General features: G+C 57.3%; 2 pseudogenes across 2 annotated transcripts; both read left to right on the top strand.

The window, feature by feature from the left end:
* The first annotated feature begins 794 nt into the window (after positions 1-794).
* Positions 795-7,297, top strand: LOC142821643 (E3 ubiquitin-protein ligase TRIM39-like; annotated as a pseudogene). The gene is made up of 6 exons (XR_016347369.1): positions 795-1,211; positions 2,146-2,241; positions 3,191-3,421; positions 3,828-3,850; positions 3,949-4,052; positions 5,685-7,297. The product of XR_016347369.1 is annotated as an E3 ubiquitin-protein ligase TRIM39-like (transcript).
* Positions 7,298-14,747: 7,450 nt separating this feature from the next.
* LOC142821505 (zinc finger protein RFP-like) lies at positions 14,748-21,359 on the top strand (annotated as a pseudogene). The gene is made up of 7 exons (XR_016347345.1): positions 14,748-15,669; positions 15,974-16,069; positions 17,066-17,088; positions 17,806-17,918; positions 18,625-18,645; positions 18,894-18,920; positions 19,635-21,359. The product of XR_016347345.1 is annotated as a zinc finger protein RFP-like (transcript).
* The last annotated feature ends 1,274 nt before the right edge of the window (positions 21,360-22,633 follow it).

The following is a 22,633-nucleotide window of genomic DNA, read 5'->3' as shown; positions in this document are numbered from 1 at the left end:
ATCAAAGCCAGGACCCATTTGGGGACCAGTGTCTCCCAGCTGCTAAGGCAGGGCTGCCCCCCCCCCCCAACAGGCTGTTTTACTGCCTCAGGTGGGGTGGAGAACAGGGGTGATAAGGGCACCACCACCACATTTGGTTGCTGTCTGCTTTCCTGCCCTGTTTCCCTGGGCAGGACCCAGAGTGGCCACAGACACCTGCTCCAGCCCCTCGCGTTCCCCTGCCCTCAGGCCACACAGCACCAGGGGGTGGCTGCCCCCAGTTCTCAGACACAGCCAGTGCCTGGGCAGGCACGTGGCTGTTCTGTGCCAGCGACAGGGCACAACTGGGTCACTGGGGTTGAGGGCAGAGCCACCCTCCCCACTGAGACTCAGCCCTACTTTGCCCATCTCAGCTGCTGCCCCTCCCCCGCTGCTGTTCCTCCCACTGCCCTGGAGTCTTCTGGCTCCATCTCCCCCCCTTCCCCTGGGCTCCCTCCTGCCTGGGTCAGAGGCTGAGCCAGGCATGGGGGGAGGGGTGTGGGTATCTCAGCGGTTCCCAGTGACTAACTCTGTTTTGATCCGACCCCCCCGCAGTTTGCCCTTTTCTGCCTGACTGTCGGATACTCCTGCCCTCCCGTTACTACTCGCTCTGTGCCCCCCCAGCTGCCTCCTTGACACTGGCTGTGACCCCGCTTTGGGTGTCCCCAATGTCAGATCAAGGGCAGCTACTGCCTGGTGGGGGATGTACATCCCAGACGCTGCTTACTCTGATTGGGAAACAAAACCAACCTGCAGAGCATGGTTGCGGAGGGGTCATGGCTGCCGGGTAGCTGGCCAGCAGTTTCCAGGACGAGGTGACATGTCCCATCTGCCTGGAGTATTTCACAGACCCAGTGACCATTGAGTGTGGGCACAACTTCTGCCAGGCCTGCCTCAGCCAGTGCTGGGGGGAGTCGGAGCCCAACTTCTCCTGTCTCCAGTGCAGAGAGACTGTACCACAGAGACACCTGCGGCCCAACCACCAGCTGGGGAACCTGGTGGAGCTGGTGAAACACCTGCGGCTCCCGGCGGGGCCAGCGCCTGAGGCTCAGCCAGGGTGCGAGAGGCACCAGGAGGCCCTGAAGCTCTTCTGCCAGGAGGATCAAGTCCCCATCTGCGTGATCTGCAGAGAGTCCCGGGCACACCAAGCGCACAAGGTGTTGCCCATCGAGGAGGCTGCCCAGGAGTGCAAGGTAGGGACCAGGCTCTGCGGGGCGGGTTCTGGACCTTGGCGCTCCCTGCGGTGTGAGCTGCCCATGTCACCATAACATCAGCCTAATTATGTCGGTGCTGACTCTACAGCCAGGGCTGTCCCCAAAGGGATATGGGATCTAGGACACCCCCTGCCCCCCAGCTGCATCCTGCCTCTGCTCCACCCCTCCCCCCAATTCCAACTCCTGCTCCGCCCCATTGTCCTCTGACATGAGCCAGGTGTCACTGGGTGGTCTGATGTGGGGCAACAGCAGGGGGTCGGCCGCATTCCCGCTCTTCCTGTGGTGGTGGGATCTGAAGTGTCCCGGCAGCCTGCTCTGCCCTGCCACCCTCTCTTAGCTGGGGCCCCCCCTTCTCCATGGTACGGAGAAGTGTAGTAACCGTGGCCGGAGTCACTCTGCTACCGCAGTGACGCTGGGCACAGCTATCCGGAAGACCATAGCGCGGCAGAGTTGGAGCAGGGACGTCCTCAGTGTCCCTGCTGGAGCAGCCTCTGTCCCCAGTAGGTGCAGGGGTCGAAGTAGGAATAAGATCCTCCGGCGCTTTTTCCGGAGGATCGGGGCCAGTGTAGACGCTCTTTTCCGGCTTTTCTAAAAGCCGGAAAAAAGCGGCGGACATTTTTATTTAAATGCCGCGGGGGATATTTAAATCTCCCGCGGATTTCCCTATTGCGATCGCTGAAATTAACATGCCCCTTCCGGAAAAGGGGCCAGTGTAGACGTAGCCGGGGATGGAGATGCCCCGAGTGGCTGCAAGAAGCAGAGCCCCTGCTCAGAGCCGGGTATCTCTGCTCCCAGGGTGCCTTTGGGGATGGCAGAGCCGAGTGGCTGCCTCGTTCCAGGCTGGGTCCCCACTTGTGTGTGGAAGGCCGGTGTGTACAGCGCTCGCTGCCCATTGGCTGTTTGTGCCCGGCAGTAGAAACTCCAGGGGGCCCTGGGCCTGCTCAGGAATCAGCTGAAGAAGGCCGAGGCGCTGACGTCTAAAGAGAAGGAAAAAACCATAGAGTGGCAGGTGGGTGTCTGGGTTTCTCTCCCCGAGCTCTTCCCCCGGCAGGACCTCCAGGGGTGAAGGAGACAGAAAGAGCCAGGACAAGCCTGTGAACCTACTCTAGCAGATCAAGGCCACTGCGATGGGACCCTCTTCCCTTTCTCCCCCCCCCCCCCCGAGTGACCAGAACAGGTTGGATCCCAGCCTCTGCTGCCATCGTGTGGACCCATCATCCCAGTCACCTGCTGCTGCTCCTGTGACCTTCCCTGGCCTTGTCTGTAGCCGGGGCATGAACGTCTGGTTCCCCGGCCTGTTACAGAGAGAGCCCCGCTAGGGGTGTAGGGTGTGAGGAGGACACTGGCTGGTTGCTGGACGCATGGGCACAGGGCACATGGCTGGGTTGGGTGAGGCCAAAGCCAGCCCTGGCAATGCTACAAAGGCCCAACACCCATGTGAGCCCCTGGACCACACCCAAAGAGCTATTGGCACCAGCCCCATGACCTGAACATGGCAGCCCTGGGAGCCTGTTGTCAAGAATGTGCATCGCCCATATCCTGCTGTGACGGGTCCTCTTGGTGTGTGTGTGCCCAGCCCTGTGCACCCAACTCTCCTTCCCCATGGATGCCCTGTGCAGCCCCCTGTAAATCTCTCCTGTTCCCTCAATTTCTTCCCTCTCCCTCTGGCCATCCCATGCCACCTGCAATAACAGACTGTGGCTTTACCTAGCCCCCTGGACAACCCAGCTGCGGAACAGGCCCTTTCACTCTGAGCTAAAACCAGCCCTTTATGATACAAACAACAAGGAATATGGATTCCTTGCTGTGTTTGCTGAAGCAGCCTGACACAGCTACCTCGCTGAAACCTCCTGGTGTGTTTCCTAAAGAAGTAATTATCTGTACAACCTCTCACAGATCTGATTCTCCCTGCTTCATGGGCATCTGGCCTGTGGTTTCCTCTCTTTTCCTTTCTCCAGAGGACAGCGCAGGCAAAGCGAGTGACGATTGCCGGTGAATTTAACAAGCTGCACGCGCTGCTGAAGGAGGAGGAGCAGCTGCTTCTGCAGAGGCTGGCGGAGGAGGAGAGGGAGACTCTGCAGTGGCTACAGGAAAATGTCTCCAAACTCTCCCAGCAAAGCTCCTCTCTGCAGCAGCTGATCGCAGAGATCGAGGGGAAGTGTCAGCAGCCGGTTGCTGAGCTGCTGAAGGTGAGACGGCATCAAAACTCTTCCTCCAGCCAGAATTACAGCTCGGATCCATGGGTTTGGAGCCCAGGAGTGAGAGTAAATGTGCTATGTGGATGATGCAAAATGATACGGGGCTAAACCCATCCCTGCTGTGAGTCCAGAACAATGAGCTCAGCACAGTCGCTAAACACAGATACGGATGGGCTGGGTCCCTAGGAAGGAAAGCTACTGAGCTAAATTCCTGCCTCACTTATACAAATGAAACAAGTGCTAATGGAAAACAGTGGAGGAGATTTTCCCATCAAACCAATGAAGCCCAAAAGTGTTAATTTATTTTCTCCATGAAAAGTTGGTGCCCAGAATGGAAAGTGCTCCATTTCATGCCCCCAATGCTAATACAGAGCATCGATTCTCTTTCTCCTTTCAGGACGTGAAAAGCACATTGAGCAGGTGCGTGTCCCATTTTTGCTGCCCTCCTATTCCTGGTGGGGGCCCTGCGGTGATGCTGGTGCAGAGCAGCTGATGATGCTGGGACATTTGCTTCCTAGGAGTGAAAACATGAAGCTCCAGGGACCCTAACCCGTTTCTACTGGCCTGCAGGACGGATATAAAATTTGTCTTGATATGAGGGAAGCTCTGAACAGATTTGCAGGTGAGTGGAGCTCCTGGGACATCGAGCTGTTTCATTCCGGGAGCTGGGGGCTTCTGTCCTGCTCTGCCAGTGGCCCCCGTAGCTTGTCACTGGGCTGCTCCTCTTGCTTGGGCAGGTCCAGTAAGAACCTGGCACGTGGGCCTGCACATGGCAGAGCTGTTCACTAGCCCAGTCCGAGCTCCTGTCATACCCCGCTTCTGGGACCCTCAGAAATGCTGAATCCCATTTACCTTCTGCCCCAGAGCCCTGGCCCAGAGAGCCAGCTGTGCCCTAGCACTGCTGGCTGCATCATTTCTCAGTGGAGTCCTTTCAGGCCGCTCCAGTGCCCCAAACGGCCAAGCTGTGAGTCTGGGGTGGGTCAGGTATTGCAGATAAGCCGTGGGGCATCTGAAATCCCTGGCTGGCCTCTCCCTCTGACCCTCTTCCGTGCAGTGTGCTGGGTTCCTGGCCAGACACCCGCTTGGGAGAGCGAATGTCCCACGGGCTGGAGTGTGTCTGGGCCGTGCTGCTGTCAGCCTCCTTGGCGAGCCACAGAGCCGGCATGATGGACACCAGCTGGTGGGGTTTGTCTTGCAGCATTAAACATGGCTGGGTAGATGGTGGGGCTGAACTTCTCCCCCTGCCCCGCCCCCCCAGCACAGGGCAGCTGGGGGTGGCCAGGACTTAACATGTCAGGGGAGAGGAGCCGGGCACCAGCACGTTTGTTATTTTCCGAACTGATGCAGCAAGAACCCTGGGGCAGGGCTGGGAACCACTGGGTCCAGATGGGCCGGGGCTTAGCCCTGGCAAACCATTGCAAAAATGAGACGCTGGAGGGTGGGTCCCCTCCCCCAGGCAGGCCCAGTCCAGCTCTGCTGCTGCCCGTCACTCAGACACTAAAAGGGTCCCAACATTTCCTGGCCCCACATGGCACCTCAGTGGTTTATGCCCAGCCCCGGGCAGCCCAGCTCTGTGGGGTGGGCCCCAGGCAGGGCAGGTGTGTCCCTGGCAACACAGGCTGAACCTGGCACCTCCCCTACCCGGCTGTCAGGGGGTCTCATGCAGACCCTGCTTCCAAACCAGCAGGAAACGAGCCGATTGTCCAGGGCATCCGGACCAGCCCCACTGGTACCGGCACAGACAGCAGCTGGGAGAGCTCGTCCAGGCCCTGCTGTCACACCCGCCCTGCACTCTCAGCCACAGGTGTTTTCCCACAGGCTGTGTCTGTTCTAAATAGGCAACACTGCCTGTAACGGGGGGGGGGGGGGTTCTGAGGAAATTCGGGGGGGTGGTTTCTGAGGAAATTCACCCTCCAGGGGAGTGGGTCTAGGAACCCACCATCCCTTCACCCATCACAGCCCTTATGGTGCTGCTCCTCTTGTGCCCCATGGCCCCCTTCTGTTCCTGTCACCTGCCCCTCCCCTTCCCTCTCCCAGCATCAGCCAGTTCCCTCCCCCCACACACACTGTCTCCTTCCCACCCTGCCCCCCTTTCCTGCCCTTCCCCTCCTCATTGTCTCCTCACAGGCAGAGGGGCCCTGACTCCCCTCAGACAACCCCCCCCCCGAGAAATTAATGGGGAGGCAGGTTAATTTCACTCTGAGCCCAGGGACCAGCCCCTGCCCCCGCACTGACTCTGTGACTCTCTCCCCAGTGGACGTGACGCTGGATCCAGACACGGCAAATCGCTACCTCGTCCTGTCTGAGGATCGGAAAAGTGTGAGACACAGAAACAGGCGCCAGGCTCTGCCCAACACCCCCGAGAGATTTGTTACTTACCCTGAAGTTCTGGGCACCGAGGGGTTCGCAGGCGGGAGACTTTACTGGGAGGTGGAGGTGGGAGACAAGCCTGAGTGGGAACTGGGGGTCTGCAGGGAATCTGTGAGCAGGAAGGGGGAGAGTGAAAATTCACCTGGGAATGGATACTGGGTTATGTTGCTGAGGGATGGGGAATACGAGGCCTGCACCTCCCCCTCCACTCCCCTTCCCATGAGTGCCAGGCCCAGTCGGGTGGGGGTTTTCCTGGACTACGAGGCAGGCGAGGTCTCATTTTACAATGTGACTGACAGGTTCCATCTCTCCACCTTCATCAACACCTTCTTCGGGATGCTCCGCCCGTATTTCTACACTGGTTACAGTGATAATGGTGCAAATGCAGCTCCCCTGACCATCTGGCCGATTCTGGCCCAGGCCCGAGGGAATGGCAGTGCGGCCAACTGAGACTCTCCCCTCCCGCTGCCCTGGGTGGGGGTATGCACCATGCGGAGTCAATGGGAGACATTCTCCAATCAGCTCCCTTTGCTCTTCCCATCTGGATAGAGCACTGGGGTGACTGCAGAGCAGCCTGCATTCTATTTGGGGGGGGTCTTCACCGCACCCCCTAAATCCAGTGCCGGGGGTTGATCTCAGAGTGTGACCCCAGGCTGTTGTGTAGCTGGAACCAGCAACCCCCTTCTCAGCACTGACCCCAAGCCTGTTCCCATGGAGATGGGACCAGAGACATCACCTCCCCCCCTCCACCACCACCTTCCTCTCTGTTTCCAGCTCCAGGCCAGTGAGCTGAGGGAGGGGAGAGGGGCAGAGAAGGGGGTGGGAGAGTCAGCAGCTGGGGTAGTGGAGGAGAAGGCAGCTGGCTGTATGGGTGCGGGGGCTGTGGTGGTGGGTGTAGGGACAAGATCCGTGCGGACACAATGTCGGGGTAACTGCTGTGGCCAGCAATGGGGAGAGGGTAAACTCTCCCCCAAGGAGGAAGAGCCCCAGCAGAAATGACAGAGCGGGGCAGAGGAGCCCAGTGTCACCTAAAGTCTTCCTAAATTGGTAAAATAGGTCTCCATCTGGGAAAGATTGGGAACCGCTGCTGTAGGGGCTGCTCTGTGCTGTGAACTCACCTCTGTGTTGGGGGAGCTGGTCCCAACACGATGGAGGGAGGGGAGGGATGAGCTGGTGAAGGGCTGGGTGAGGGATGGGCCCAGGCTGGGTCACTGGAGCCCCCACTCATGGGACAGAGCCCAGCAGATTTTGTTCCCCTCTTTTACAGCTGTTTTGTTCTGCTCTGTCCAAGTTTTCTGCCTGTTTCCCTTCCCCACTCCCTGGCTCAGGGCAGCATATGGTGACAAACTGGGACCCTGCTGTCAGAATTTTCTACTATTGTGGGATCCCCGTGTAACATAGACAGAAATACCAATGGTCCCGGTTACAATATATTGTTGTCACAAGGTAACAAGATGGCTATTTAGTGCACAAAGAAAATAAAGTGTCTAAAACAAATTCATCCAGATTGCTCCGGGTCCCACCCCCCTGCAATGCTCTGTGATAAAAGTGACTGATTGGGCCAATTTCTTGAGTGAGATATTGGCTACCGAACAAGCAAAGGCTGGGGGAAGACGTATCACACGGCATTGGAAGGTCAGCTTTGGTTCTCAAGTATCAGAGGGGTAGCCGTGTTAGTCTTTGGTTCTGTTTTCCGAGTCGTAATTTAATTTAGAAGTTTCATTCACGATGGGCAGTTTCTGACATGATGCCCAAAAATGACATGGATTATTTGAAAATAAATCCCCTACGATCACCGGCAGATAGAGCCATGTTTAGTTCATCCAGTGAACTGGTTTCTAGGTGACACAAAGTTCCGATGCTGCTTGTTGTTCCCCTTGTTTCGTAAAGGGGAAGATTAAGCTGAATCATAGATTACTAAGACTGGAAGGGACCTCAAGAGGTCATCAAGTCCAGTCCCCTGCCCTCATGGCAGGACCAAATACCGTCTAGATCATCACTGATAGACATTTATCTAACCTACTCTTAAATATCTCCAGAGATGGAGATTCCACAACCTCTTAGAGAGACTCTTCCCATAAAACTGTCTTCAGCATGCGAGGCCCATACTTGGATAAGAATATTTGCATATGAAAATATGGCAGCAAGCAAGGCTATGTCTACACTGGCGGCTTCTTACGCAAGATCATCTTGCGCAAGGTTTCTTGTGCAAGAGGTCTTGTGCAAGAAAACGTCCACACTGCCATGTGCGAGCTGTGTTTTTGCGCAAGAATGCCCATAGCAGTGTGGACGCTCTCTTGCGCAAGAAGTCCCTGTCCAGCGTCCACACTGCCCTCTTGTGCAAGAGCTCCTGTGCAAGAGGGCTTACACCTGTAAAAAAAGAGCGTAGCTCTTGCGCAAGGAGCCCCCTCTTACCGCACCGTACTGTAAATCTTCTTGCGCAAGAATGGCCATACTTGCGCAAGAAGCCACGTGTGTAGACATAGCCCAATTGTATGAATCTTCCTCTGCAATGTGAAATGTGAGTTTGATTTTAAACAGAAATGCAATAGCTGAGGGTTGTTTTCTTGGCTGTGCTGGGCCAATCACATCTCAGGAACACTGCTGGCCTTGTGCTGCCTATTCCTGGTTGACCCCATTAGGAGCTGGTGGAGCAGTTCTAGGGCTTGTCTCCAGCTGTCACCCCAGAAGGGACAGTTGTGTGAGAAATTCCATGGGAGTTTAAAACAGCTGTGACGCGGATCGGCTCCTGTGACGAGGCAGCCGGTCTCATCCCACTGCCCCGCATGGTCAGGAGCAGCGGGGGAGCCGCGGGGGAGCCCGAGACCGCTCCGCCCGCTGCGGATACGGCTGTGGTGGTGGGGCCGCAGCCCAGACCGGTGCGCTCAGATGACGTCACCCGTGATGTCACCTCGGGACTCCTGGGGAGCTGGGTGATGCAGCCGGGGGCGGAGCCTAGAGGGGACACGCAATGGCAGCCCTTTCAAAAGGGCCAGGAGGGACAGGAGTCCTGTCGGGGGGGGGGGGGCACCGGAGGAGCCGAAAACCCCAGTGGAGGCTTGGAGGCGGCAGCGTGCAGTGAGTCTCTCACCGCAATGGGGGGTTGACTGACCCGAACCGGGGAGAGAAGGCCCAGGGCAGGGCCGCGGACCCCATGAATGGAGGGTTAAGGGGACTCAACCCCCTCCATTGGCAAGGGAGAGCTTCCCCTGCCTTAGGGCCCTGGGCTGGGACTCAGAGAGAGGGAGGGCCCAAGTCCCCTCCCCGGTCCCCCCGTGCGACCCACCTTGCGACTGGCCCCTGCCGCTATACCAAAGGCGGGTCAGTGGTCCCTCGGTACGAGGGGACTTTATTGCCCCCCCCCAAACATGGGCGGGGTGCAAGAGACCAGTCCATTACAGCTCCTAACCCTGTGGGCTGCAGGCCGGGGCAGGTCTTGGGGCTCAGTCCCTATGAAGGAGGCTGCCCAGGGGTACAAGATAGAAATCTGGGTTCCCTCCATATTCATTAAGGATCATTGAACCCTGCAGGTCTCTTTTGCCATCTCTGCCCTGGTGGAGATGTCCCTGGTATGACATCTGCATGGGGATATTTTGTTCACCCCTGTAAGTTTCAGGCTCTTGTTGCTGACATTGTCTCCTGCAGGTGACATTCCAGGAAGCCCTGGGTTTGCTCAGGAAGGATGAGACAGAGGCTCTGAAGAAGGAACACGGTGAGGAAGTGACAGCCCCAGAGTGGCAAGCAGGTGTCTGATTTTACTCTGGAAAAACACTAGATTCTGCATAGCCAGGGGTGAGGCCACATTCCCACAGAGCGCCCGGTGTTCTGCCTGTGCCTCCCACCATCCCTAAATCAAACATCCCCTAGTAATTTCACACGCAGTATCATGGGCAGAACGTCCCCCTCGTAGCCAACATGCTGCAGGCAGGCAGAAGACCCATAGCCAGGAGAGGGCCCCAGGTGGGGCAGCAGGGCACAGAGGCTTGCCAGTGACATGGTGTACCCCAATGAGACACTCGCCCCAGCAGGAGCGCCATACGGGGGACTGGAACTCCAGCACTCCCAGGACTGGTGACTCGTGGCGGGCTGAACAGTTTATTCATCAACAGGTTTGGGTCGCAAACCACCAGGCCCCTTGGTTAATCCACAGCAAGGTTAATCCATGGCCGGCCATGTCCCAGGGTGAGCCCGCCCTCCCTGCAGCCTGTGGGGAGGAATTCTGGGCTTTCTCTGAGGAGGGGACCCAGCAGCAAGGGGGGTGCTCCAGGCGCATTGGAAGCAGTGGGCTTTGCGGCTTGTACCATGGCCATGGTGGTCATCTTGGCTGCTACTCTCTGGTCTCCCTGCAGAGGCCCAGCCATCAATGCAAAACCTGCCCCGTGATGGGCAAGCCCTGTTTGCGGAGCCGAACCATACAAAGCTCCATGGCCTTACAGACTTCCACACAACCCTGAGGATGCTGGGCTGGGACACATCCCTGGATCTTCCTGTTAGCGGCTTAAGCTACAGCCGGCCCAGGCCAAGGAGGCTGCGCCCGCCAGGAGCTGCCTCATGCCAGGAGGCGACTGAGCAAACAGCCCCAGGCTCCCGTTCAGTCAAGCTCGACTCATCCCAAACCTTTGGGCAAATGCCCTTTTTGAGGGTCTCCCTGAGGACGACGTATCACTCTGCTCCCAGATCCTTCCTCTCTGCATTTACTCACCACGCGCTGCCCTTCCTCCCAGCCTGGGAGTCCTTAACATCAGATCAGTGGGTCCTCAGTACGGTGATGCATGATTACACCTTGCAACAAACCTGGGGTGGGCAATAATTTTTGATGGGAGCGGCCACTCCAAGATTTTGGTCAGGGGCTGCACTTTTCTATGTAAAGGGCTGGGGGATGGGATGGAGGTTGGGTGCAGAAGGGAGCTCAGGGCAGAAGACTAGGGTGCAGGAGGGAGGGTGGGGTCTGGGCAGGAGTTTGGGTGAAGAAGGGTTGTGAGCTGGGACAGGTGCTTGCTGTGGGTCTGAGCAAAGACTTCCTCTCCATTGCCGGCTTCCTCTCTTGGGTGGGGTCTGGTGTCTGTGTTCCTCTTGATCCCTCTCATCATCATGGTCCAGCTGAAGATCCAGCTGGACCAGATGCAGCTCATCCTGATGGCTCTGGTGTGTCTGAGCCATGATTGGCACAGGCTGCTGATGAGTCCGGCATCTCCCTCCATGTCCTATCCTGCAATGTGCAGACCTGTTCTCTCATGACCACGATTTCCAGTTGCACCGTAGGCTGGTGTCACTCCACCTCATGGTGCAGCTGCTGCTTGGCTGCCTCCGCAGAAACAGCCTGTTTGGAAGGGTGAAGCAAGTTCCTCTAGGGAGTCCAAATCCTGTGACCAGGCAGGCAGGCCTGGCAACCTGGGCCCAGTTTTGCAACTGGGCTGCAGAGAAGGCGCCTCCCCTTCTCGGGCTTCCTTTACAGACCCTGCTGGATTGTCGGCTTCGTCACAAACATCCAGGCCTGGTTCATGCCTCCATTAACATGCACTTTGTTTCACTGATTCATTTTCCTTCTTGGGGGGAGAAGAGAGAAGGCTTAACCCCCCCCCCCATTGCCCCCAATGATTGTGAAACAAATTCTGTTCCCCTTTGCACCCAACAAAAGCAGTGTACTGCAGAGGAATGTGATTCGTCCTGTCATTAATGACCATCAGAGCCAGGAGCCCATTTGGGGATCGGTGTCTCCCAACTGCTAAGGCCGGGCTGCCCAGCCCAACAGGCTGTTTTACTGCCCCAGGTGGGGTGGAGAATGGGGGTGAGGGGAGCCACTCCAGGGGGCTGCTCTTTGCTTCACTGCCCTCTTCCCCTGGGCAGGACCCAGAGTGGCCACACGCCTGCTCCAGTCCCTCATGTTCCCTTCCTGTCTGGCCCCACAAGCTCAGGACCAGTAGCCCCGGGGCTGCGTGGGCATGTGGCTGCTCTGTGGGTTTGCCTGTCCCAACTGCTGCCCCCCTCCCCCAACCCAGCCCCCCCTCCATTGCTGTTCCCCAGCTGCCTGTGGACCTTCTAGCTCAGGGCTCCCTACACTTTTTCACCCAAAGCGGGGTCACAGCCCGTGTCAGGAGGAGATGGGGGGGACAGAGTGACTCTGATAACTGAGGGGGGCAAGGCTGGAGGGGCGGGAAAAGGGCAAACTGAGGGGGGGTCGGATCACAATGAGGTGCATCACTGGGAAGTGCCCCCCCCAACCTGGGCAGCAGGGAGCCCTGGGGTGTCCCATAATCACGGGGTGGGGGGTGGAGCCAGAAGGTTTCAGGGCAGTTGGGGGGGAACAGCGGTGGGGTTGGACGGGGGTGGGGGGAGCAACTGGGAAGGGCAAATTGCAGCTGAGTCTTGGTCACTGGCACAGAGCGGCCACTTGCCTGTCTGAGTGCTGGGGCAGCGACTCCCTGTGGCCCACTGTCCTGAGCTTGTGGGGCCCGAGGGGAGGGGAACAGGAGGGGCTGGAGCAGGCGTCTGTGGCCACTCCGGGTCCTGCCTAGGGAAACAAGGCAACAAAGCAGAGAGCAGCCCCCTGGAGTGCTGGTGCCCTTAACATGCCCATTCTCCAACCTACCTGGGGAAGTAAAACAGCTTGTTGGGGGGGGGGGGGGGGCAGTCCTGCCTTAGCAGCTGGGAGACACTGGTCCCCAAATGGGTCCTGGCTCTGATGATCATTGATGATGGGGTGAGTCACATGCCTCAGCAGCACCCTGCTTTTTTTGGGTGCGAAAGGGAACAGAATTTGATGGTGAAACATGAAGTATAAATGGGGGGAGGGGTTTAATCCTCCTACCCTTTAGCTCTTCCTCCCCCCCCCCCCCCCAACAAGGAGCATGATTCAGGACAACAGCTTCCCTCCAGAAAGGGGATGATGCTGCATTTAAAAGTTGTGAGGAAACCCCCAAACCTGAGTGGATTTTCTCTCAGAAACTGACAATGGCCGTGGGACCAGCCTGTTGATGACACTGAGCAAAACCCCACTGCATCCGCCAGACAGTGACACACCCAAGCAAAGCAGGAGCAGACTATCTACATAGACACCCCAGGGTCCCTCCCCAAGCCCCACTCCCCGCTCACTGTAAGGGACAATCCTTCAGCTCCTGCCTACGCCTATAAACGGGAGCAGCGCCGGCTTCTGGGTGCCTTAAGAAACCCCAGGCCCTGTAGCATCTGAGGGTATGTCTACACTACAAAGTTAGTTCGAACTAACAGACGTTAGTTCGAACTAACTTTAATAGGCGCTACACTAGCGCTCCGCTAGTTCGAATTTAATTCGAACTAGCGGAGCGCTTAGTTCGAACTAGGAAAACCTCATTTTACGAGGATTAAGACTAGTTCGAACTAGCTAGTTCGAATTAAGGGGTGTGTAGCCCCTTAATTCGAACTAGTGGGAGGCTAGCCCTCCCCAGCTTTCCCTGGTGGCCACTCTGGCCAACACCAGGGAAACTTGTCTGCCCCCTCCCGGCCCCGGACCCCTTAAAGGGGAACGGGCTGGCTACAGTGCCCGTGCCAGGTGCAAGCCTGCCAGCACCCAGCCAGCAGACCCTGCACCTGGCACGGATCGAGCCACCCACCCGATGCCCCCCAGCCCTCCCCCTCTTCCTGGGACCAGGCTGGCGGATCCCGGGAGCTTGCCCAGGACCGCAAGAGGTGGGCACCCGCCTGGGCTAGTGCGGACATCGTGGACCTCATCCACAACCTCCGCACTAGGCACAGGAAAGTGGCCGGCTAGGGCAGGAGAGCTGCCAGCCTGGCCACCCAGGAGCAGGTGTGCATGAAAATCAAGGTGGTCCACTGAGACCCCCGACCCTGAGCCCTGAGCTTACAATGGCCATCCTGGGTCAGACCAAAGGTCCATCTAGCCCAGTAGCCTGTCTGCCAACAGCGGCCAACCCTAGGGACCCTGGAGGGGATGGACTGAAGACAGTGACCAAGCCATTTGTCTCATGCCATCCCTCTCCAGCCTTCCACAAACCTTGGGCAGGGACACCACTCCTACCCCCTGGCTAATAGCACTCCATGGACCCAACCTCCATGACTTGATCTCACTTCCCTTTAAACTCTGTTCTAGTTCTAGCCTTCACAGCCTCCTGGAGCAAGGAGTTCCACAGGTTGACTCTTTGCTTTGTGAAGAACAACTTTGATACTAGTTTGAAGCCTGCTAACCATTCCTTTCCTTTGGTGTCCTCTAGTCCTTCTATTATGGGAACTAATGAAAAACTTTTCTGTATGCACCCTCTCCACCCAACTCCTGCTTTTAGAGACCTCTATCCTGTCCCCCCTCCGTCTCCTCTTTTCTAAGCTGAAAAGTCCCAGTCTCTTTAGCCTCTCTTCATATGGGACCTGTTCCCAACCCCTGATCATTTTAGTTGCCCTCCCCTCTCCCACCCTCTCTCTTCCCCTCTCCCACCTCCTTTTCCCAGTCTCTCCCAGTTTTGTTCAATAAAGACAGATTCCATTTTTGAACACAATTGTCCTTTATTTTGTACATCAAGAAAAGGGGCTAGGGAAGGGTAAGTGGAAAGAGGTGAGGGAGGAATGGGGTACGCGCCCCCGATGGGGAGGACTGGGCTGGCTCTGTGGGCTTCTGGGGGTGGAAGCTCTCCTGCAGCCCCCCAATTGCCCCCTCTCCCCAGATGGCAGCCTGCGGCAAGTGCAGCCGGGCTGATGGCCGAGTGCTGTGATGTGCCCAGTGTGGGTACTTCGAGCAATCCACGCCAGGACTGCTTTGCAAGCGGGGCACCCCTGAGAACTGTCTGTCCGGGGTGGGGGTCGGGACCCTTTAAACACAGCCCTCGGCTAGCCTGAGACAGCATCTCCACGCTCTAAGTCCTCCTCTGATGCCCTGCCGGCACTGCTTCCGGCCATCCTTAAGCCTGGTTCAGGGTCCACTTAATGTGGACATGCTAGTTCGAATTAGCAAAACGCTAATTCGAACTAGTTTTTTAGTCTGGATCCGTTAGTTCGAATTAGCTTAGTTCGAATTAACTAATTCGAACTAAGTTAGTTCGAATTAACGTTGTAGTGTAGACGTACCCTGAGAGACTAGCAAAAAGTCTGGAGAGTGTCATGAGCTTCTGTGGCACAGCCCACTGCCTCAGACGGCAAACATGGAGCAGTGGGTGGTGCCCATGAAAACTTGATGTTTAAGTTTCTTTTAGTTACAGACTAACACGGCTCCCCCTGAGACTTTTAAACAGGCAAGGTTCTGTGTCTGTATCTGCCCGGGAATTTTCTTAGGTAGCTTTGTGCTCGTTTGGGGGCATGCCTGGGGCTCTGACTTCTGTGGAGCTTTTTTTCTTTCTTCATTTTTGTCTGGCAAGTGTGATTGGCTCCCAGTTGTGCAACCTATTTAGGAGAAAAAAAAAGCAGCTGGAACAGGCTGCACTGCTTCTTCCGATCGGGAAACGAAACCAACCCACTGGGAGGGGGAGGCCATGGCTGCCAGCAACCTGGCCGGGAGCTTCCAGGACGGGGCAACATGTCCCATCTGCCTGGAGTATTTCACAGACCCGGTGACCATCGAGTGTGGACATAACTTCTGCCAGGCCTGCCTCAGCCGGTGCTGGGGGGAGTTGGAGCCCAACTTCTCCTGCCCCCAGTGCAGAGAGACCATCCTGCAGAGACACCTGCATCCCAACTACCAGCTGGGCAACCTGGTGGAGCTGGTGAAATGCCTGTGGCTCCCGGCAGGGCCAGTGCCCGATGGGAAGCCAGCGTGCGAGAGGCACCAGGAGGCCCTGAAGCTCTTCTGCCAGGAGGATCAGGCCCCCATCTGTGTGGTGTGTGACAGGTCCTGGGAGCACCGTGCACACACGGTGGTGCCCATCGAGGAGGCTGCCCAGGAGTACAAGGTAGGGACCAGGCTCTGCAGGGTGGGGAGTTACAGGGGCAGTTTCTCTGCAGTGCAGAGCCCCCTGCATATGTCTGCCCTGCCCTGCCCTGCCCTGCCCTGCCCTGCGTAGAGCCAGGGGCCTGCTTGAGAGCAGGTCCTAGCCACATGGGCACTGGGCCAGGCTCAGCAGTGCTGCTGGGGAGTTACCGTGGGCTGGAGAGGGGGGACCTGCTTCCCCAGCCTCACTGCTTCGTGGTGCTGTTCTCCCTGGGCAGGAGCCAGTGGCCCCAAGCAGCCCCCAGCGCCGCTGTCTGTGTTTGCAGGAGCAAATCCTGAGCCACCTGCAGCATCTGTGGGAGGAGAGAGTCGCGCTCCGGGGCCTGGAATCTGACTGGGCCAAGGAGAGCGAGAGGCTCCTGGTAGGTGCCCGGCCCTGCCCAGCCACTTTGCACAGGGGAAGGGGGTCAGGCTCCTGGGGGGTCATGGCGTTAGTTTCCACTGGTGTCTGTGGGTTCATCCCTGCCTGTCTGGGAGCAGCCTCTGGCTCTGCCTCTCTACTGCGGAGGGCAGGAACGAGGCCTGTCAAACTGCTGCGTGCCCAGATGTGGCTGGGTCAGGCTGAGGAGACTATTTCCCAAGGCCTGGGCTGCACCTCATTTTTTTGGTAAAGTGACGAGGGTTGGGGTGATTTTTGGTGACACTTTTGCCTGGGGACAAGCCCTGGGACAGGCCCAGCCGGCCTGGAAAAGACACTGAGTGAAACGCTCCCTGCAGCCCGGACAAGGCTCTGCCACTTCCCATGGCCCAGCTCACCCACGTCCTGGCCCCGCCTGCTCTGCGTACCCAGAGGCAGATGGACGTGGAGCGACAGCTGGTGGGCTGGGAGTGGGAGCAGCTGGCGGAGCGAGAGTGCCTCCTGCTGACCCAGCTGGGAGAGCTGGATGAGGAGATTGGGAGGAGGAGGGAGGAACATGCCACCCGCCTGGGCGAGGAGATTTCCCGGCTCAGCGCCCTGATCTCGGAGCTGGAGGAGACGTGTTGGCAGCTGGCACTGGAATTGCTTCAGGTGAGACGGGGTCAGACATGCCTGGAGACCAGTGTGGGGAGGAGATGCCCCTGAGTCACTGGGGGCTCACAGGGTAACTCAGCGCAGAGAGCAGGGCCCAGGGGCAGCTGCAGGGGCAGGGCTCCAGGGCTGCAGAGAGGCAGGAGTTTGGCCCATTGGGAAGGCTGGTGAAAAAGTGGGCCTGGCCCCCTGCAAAGCAGCTGGTGAAAAGGGCTTGGCTCCTAGCACAGCCCTTCAGTGGGTCTCCCACCTGGGGGAGCAGCCTGTGGGGCAGGGGAGCAGCGTGAGCCCTCTGGGGCCGGGCTGGGCCATGGGCACTGACTCTCTGCTCTGTCTCCTTCCTCTCTAGGGCATGAGAAGCACTGAGAGCAGGTACGTCCGGGCTCCATCTGCCCCCCACCCCCGTCATGCTGGTAGCAGGCTCAGAGCACGGGCTGTGAATCCAGCCACAGCCCGCCACCATGGGCCTGTCTCACCCTCTGAACCCTGCCTCCTCCGTACCCACCGTCCTAGGGCCACTGCCACTGTGGGGGTGTGAGGCACCCTGGGAGGGGACTGCCCCCAAAGCTCTGGGCTGGGGAACCCTCCCTGGGGGCTGCGCTGGCTCAGGGGAATATTAATAGAGCTGAGGCCGGTCACCCCAAGGACCCAGCTGGGACCTGCCCCCAGCTTTGGCATAGCTCGTGGAGGAGGGGGGAGCTGTGGGGAAAGAGCTGAATGTCCCAGGATAGGCCTTGGGGAGAGTGTCCCCATCCCAGAGCCCCCACTCCATGGGGAGTGACCAGGCCCTTGGGGGCCGAGCGGAGAAACTGAGGAGCAGCTGGGTCTGGAGAATGGGCCCCTCTCCCAGCCAGGCCTCTTTGGGGCACATAGGCTGGGCCAGGTGTGTGGGAGCTGGGCCTGGTGTTGCCTGGGCTGTTTTCCCTCTGGCTGGAGAGAGGCCCCAGGCCAGGCACGGCAGGAAAAACTCCCTGGGCAGCCGAGGTCAGGGCCCTGTGAGCTCTGCCTGTGGCCCAGCCCCCACCTGCTCCCCTGTCTGGCTTTGAGGGGCCGAGACAGGAGGCCAATAACACCCTCGTGTCTCTGCAGGGGCGAGGAGGCGACGTCGCTGCATCCGGCACCCAAGTGCCCGGAGCTGGAGCGGAGAATCCGGGACTTCCCAGGAGAGAACAGTCTCCAGGGGGCCGTGACGGGATTCCTGGGTACGGGGCGGTGCTGTTGAGGGTTCCTCTCTCACTGTATGGGGGTGTAGAAAGGCCCAGCTGGGACCCCAGGGACTGCTCCTGAGGGGCTGACGAGTTCCTGAGTCCAGAGGCTGCTGTGAGCAGAACGGCAGGATCCCAGCGGGATGCGACTGGCGGAGAACACTCACGGGGAGTGAAGGTGCCTCCCCCGCTGCCCCGGACCCTGTGGCCACCCCCTCCTGCTGCCAAGCAGAGGGTCCCCCAGCCCAGCCTGTGTGGGCCGAGGGGCAAGGGAAGCTTTCCAGGGAACCCTGGGAGCTGGTTGCCATGAGAGACTTTGTCACAGACTCAGGGCCTGAGTCCCAGCTCCCTGGACGTTCATGGAGCCTCCCTGGCTGACACCAGCCACGCACCTGGACCCGGTGTCTGAACCCCTTGGGCCAGACGCTCAGAGCTAGGCAGGTGCCTGGCGGGAGTTTCAGAAGCCCCAGAACAGCTTGGGCCCCTAACTCCCACTGGTGCCCATAGGAGTTGGGCACCTCCCCTGTGTGGGTGCATGTGAAATCCCAGGGGCCTGTCTGCATGGCTGGGAGGGGGGAAATGCCTGAGAGAAGCTGGCTCCCGGGCCTTACTCCCCAGGGCCCTCTGGCAGCGTGGGGCAGAGCTGGGCTGTGATCCCTAGGCACTGCCCCCGCCAGTGACAGGTTTTTCTCTTCCCTTTCAGGGGCACTGGCTGAGGATACAGGTGAGGATCCCGGGGCACTGCCCTAGGGCCGGGCACGGCAGCTGCTGGGAGCCTGTTCCCCCGCCCAGAGCAGCCCCTGGGCTGAGCAGGCGCGAGGGGAGCCCAGCCGGGGAGCGTGGGCAGCCGAGAGGAGTCGGAGGCAGTGGGACCCTGCTCTGTGGGGAACTGGGGCAGAGGGAGGGGCCATGACATTCCTGCTCTGAGGGCTGTGCAGTGGGAATTCTCACCGCTCTCTCTGCTTGTTCCAGGACTCAGGCGAGCCCGAGTATTTGCAGGTAACTGGTCTCACTCTGGTGTCAGTGACTCCAGCTCCTGCCCTGGGGCGAGACTGACTCCCTGCACTCCCCCCGCCCCCCCAGTGCTCTGCCAGTGCCCCAGGCCTGGGAGATGGCCCGGCCCCTGGGGGAGGGGGAGCAATAACACCAGACCCTTGGGCCCACCCTGTTCAGGGACCCCACAGACAGGGGGTCGGAGTGGCATCATGATCCCAGCCTTGCCCTGGGGATGTGAGTCCCCGTCCTCCCTGAACCTGTCCCCTCTGTCCTTTGGAACGTCCTGTGTTCTATCACCTCTGCCCTTTGGTTCCCACTCTTGTCCTCACTACCCCTCTGCCCTCCTGGTTCCTGCTCCTCTCTTTAGCCCCCTCTCCTTCCTGGTGCCTGCTTGTCCATTTGTCCCCTAATGTCTTCTTCCTCTTTCCTTCTGCTCCCTCTAGTGCTCGCCCTTCTTCCATGTTCCTGGCACCTGCCCATTCTCTCCTCTTTGTCCTGCCCCTCTTCCCCTTCCTGTCTCCACTCCCCTTCCATTGTTCCTCTGGGTCTCCTCCTCACCTGCCCCCATCTATCTTTCCCCTCCTTATGGCAGCTGCCCCTGCCTCTCTTTATGTTGTATCAACTCCTGACACAATTAATGGGGAGGCAGGTTAATTTCCCTTTGGTCTGAGGGACCAGCTCCTGCCCTCAGCCCTGACTCTGTGACTCTTTCCTTAGTGGATGTGACTCTGGATCCAGACACGGCCCATCCCAAACTCATCCTGTCGGAGGATCAGAAACGTGTGAGATGTGGAGACACGCGCCACGTTGTGCCTGACACTCCTGGGAGATTTGATCCTTGTGCTTGTGTCCTGGGTGCCGAGGGGTACGCGGGCGGGAGGCATTACTGGGAGGTGGAGGTGGGAGACAAACCTAGATGGACTCTGGGGGTTTGCAGGGAATCTGTGAACAGGAAGGAGTCGGTCACACTATCACCTGAAGATGGACACTGGGCTGTGTGGCTGAGGAACGGGGAATATGAGGCCCTCACCTGGGGATTTTCCTGGACTACGAGGCGGGCGAGATCTCGTTTTACAATGTGACTGACAGGTCCCATCTCTTCACCTTCGCCGACACCTTCTCCAGGACGCTCCACCCTTATTTCTATCCTGGTCATAATGCTCAGGGTAGAAACGCAGCTCCCCTGACAATCTGCCCAGTCCTAGGTGAGGCTGAAGGGATTCTCTGTCCCTGACAGTGACCCCCATGGCAGAGCCTTTCTGCTGACCAGATCTCAGACCTGTTCTCATAGGGATGATCTGAAAGGCATCTGCAATGGATTGTCACTCCTACGGTGTAGTCTGTGAGCTGGGGGAACTGCTACAACCCCTCTAATGCCCAGCTGGCTGGCCCTGCTTGCAGTGCTTCTTTGGAGATGGTCAGCTTCACCTGGCCATTATAACCCACAAGCTTCAGAGGGGGAGCCGAGTTAGTCTGTACTAGGAAAAACTTAAAAAACAACAAATAGTCTTGCAGCCCCTTAGAGACTAACCAAACATGTAGATGGGATCATGTGCTTTCATGAGAAGTGGGCTGTGCCTACAAAAGCTCATGATCCCATCTGCATGTTTGGTTAGTCTCTGAGGTGCTACGAGACTATTAGTTGTTTCCTGAGTTACCTAAGTGCTTTACTTAAGGCGCTTTGGCCAAGCCCTATGATACAACTGGATTTGCTCTGACCCCACAGACAGAGACAGACAGGTAATGCCAGTGTTTGGCTTCCTTGGCTGTATCTACACTGCACACTGTTGTGCGATAAGATATGCAAATGAGGTGTGGGAATGAATATTGCCACACCTCATTTGCATACCCAATGAGCCATCATTTTTGCAGCACAGGCTTTTGTGCAAGAAGGAGCTGTTTGCACTACTCCTTCTTGCACAAAAAACCCTCTTGTGCAGACCCATTCCACCACTTATTTTCAGGAACCTGCATGCCACTTGGCAGGACAATCCAGTTCTGACCATTCTCTGAGTGGCCAGTGCCTGAGGGGATCCAACATGGATCCCTAGGTCACAGGTCACAGGCACCATTTAGTGGCCCCAGTTACTGACCCTAAACACCATCATAACACAACGGCTACGTCTACACTGCAGCCTTCTTGTGTAAGAACTGCTTTGCACAAGCATTCTTGTGCAAGAGGTCTTTCACAAGAGCACTGCCATGTGCTTTTTGTGCAAGAGATGTGCTTTTGTGCAAGAGCATCCATGGCAGTGTGGACAATCTCTTGTGCAAGAAAACTCTGATGGGCATTTTAGCTATACGGGTTTCTTCCACAAGAAATTCATGTTGCCTGTCTACACTGCCCTCTGGTGGAAGAGCTCTTGTGCAAGAGGGTTTATTGTTTGTTGGGAAAGGAATAACTTCTGGAAGAATCCCTGTTTTCCAACGTTGTATTGTAAATTTACTTGTGCAAGAACCCTCGTGCAGTGCTCTGCACATTTTTGTGCAAGAACAGTTGTTCTTGTGCAAAAAGCCTGCAGTGTAGCTGTAGCCTAAGGGTTTGGATTCAGTTAAAGAGTTCACATACAATGGAAATCCTGGAAAGGTGAATGTCCTCATTAAGTAGGCACTCTCGCAGGGGGCATTTGATCTGCAGTCAAACACTTCACTACTGAGCTACACCCCCATGTGAGAGTGGTGTCTGCAGCCAGTATTGAGAAGTGTGTAGAAAACAAGAGGCTTTTGTAGAACATACGTCTCGGGTGGGATGGACCCTCACTGACTCCAGATTGTGACTGGTCCTAACAAGGAGTTTGTTATGAAAGCAGCAGAGCTGGGGCAGGACAGAGGTTCTGTCCACACAGAAAAGTTATTTTGGAACAATGGCCGTTATTCCAAAATAACAATGTGAGCGTCTACACAGCAATTCCATTATTTTGAAATAACTCTGAAATAACGGACAGCATATTCTGACTGCTGTAAACCTCATTGTACGAAGAATAAGGCCTATTCTAAAATAGCTATTTCAAAATGAGGCCTGTGTAGATGCTCCACTTCTGCTATTTCGAAATAGCCCTTCCCCAGGGCCATTCTAAGTTATTCCACCTAGGGCTCTAAATCAGGGAAGCATGTCTACATTAGGGAAGCCTCCTCAGACTCATTTTGAGGGTTCCCTGCAGTGTTCACGTGCTATTTTGAAATAAGCTGTTCCAGAATAGCTTATTCCAAAATAAATGAGCCATGTAGACGTAGCCAGAGAGTCCTGAGAGATGAAGAAGCTTGGGGGAAGCCAGAAGTGCAGAGGTCAGTCTGAGACCTGAGTATCCCAGATGTTTATTACAGCCTAGGTCCCATGGTGTAAGGGGCCACACTTGGGTCTCTGAACATTGCAAGCTGAGTTCAAATCTCAGTGGGACCTGCAGCACTTGGGGTGGTTGTTGAGAGGTCATTGTGTTCCATGTTCTTTGGCTTCCTTGTCTTGAGGTTCACTAAGGGCAGTTTTGCTTGTCTAAGGCCCAATAGAGCTTTGTCAGCAGACTTAGCAGACTTATGCTCAGGTGCCTGATGCCATCACAGCTGCAGGGCAGGTGGCCTGACTCCTGAGCTCAGCCCATGCTGGAGGCAGCCAGAGAGTGTGAGCAGAACAGAGGAGGGGAGGGAAGATTTGTATATTTTGGGAAGGGTCCTGGGTCCTGGCTCCCAGCCACACGCCTTGGAGCAAAGACCAATGGCCC

The sequence above is a fragment of the Pelodiscus sinensis genome, chromosome 19 (genome assembly GCF_052426305.1).
Source record: "Pelodiscus sinensis isolate ZL-2025 chromosome 19, ASM5242630v1, whole genome shotgun sequence".
Taxonomy (NCBI): domain Eukaryota; kingdom Metazoa; phylum Chordata; order Testudines; family Trionychidae; genus Pelodiscus; species Pelodiscus sinensis.
Note: the sequence above shows the minus strand (reverse complement) of the source record. Positions and strands in the feature narration are given on the sequence as shown.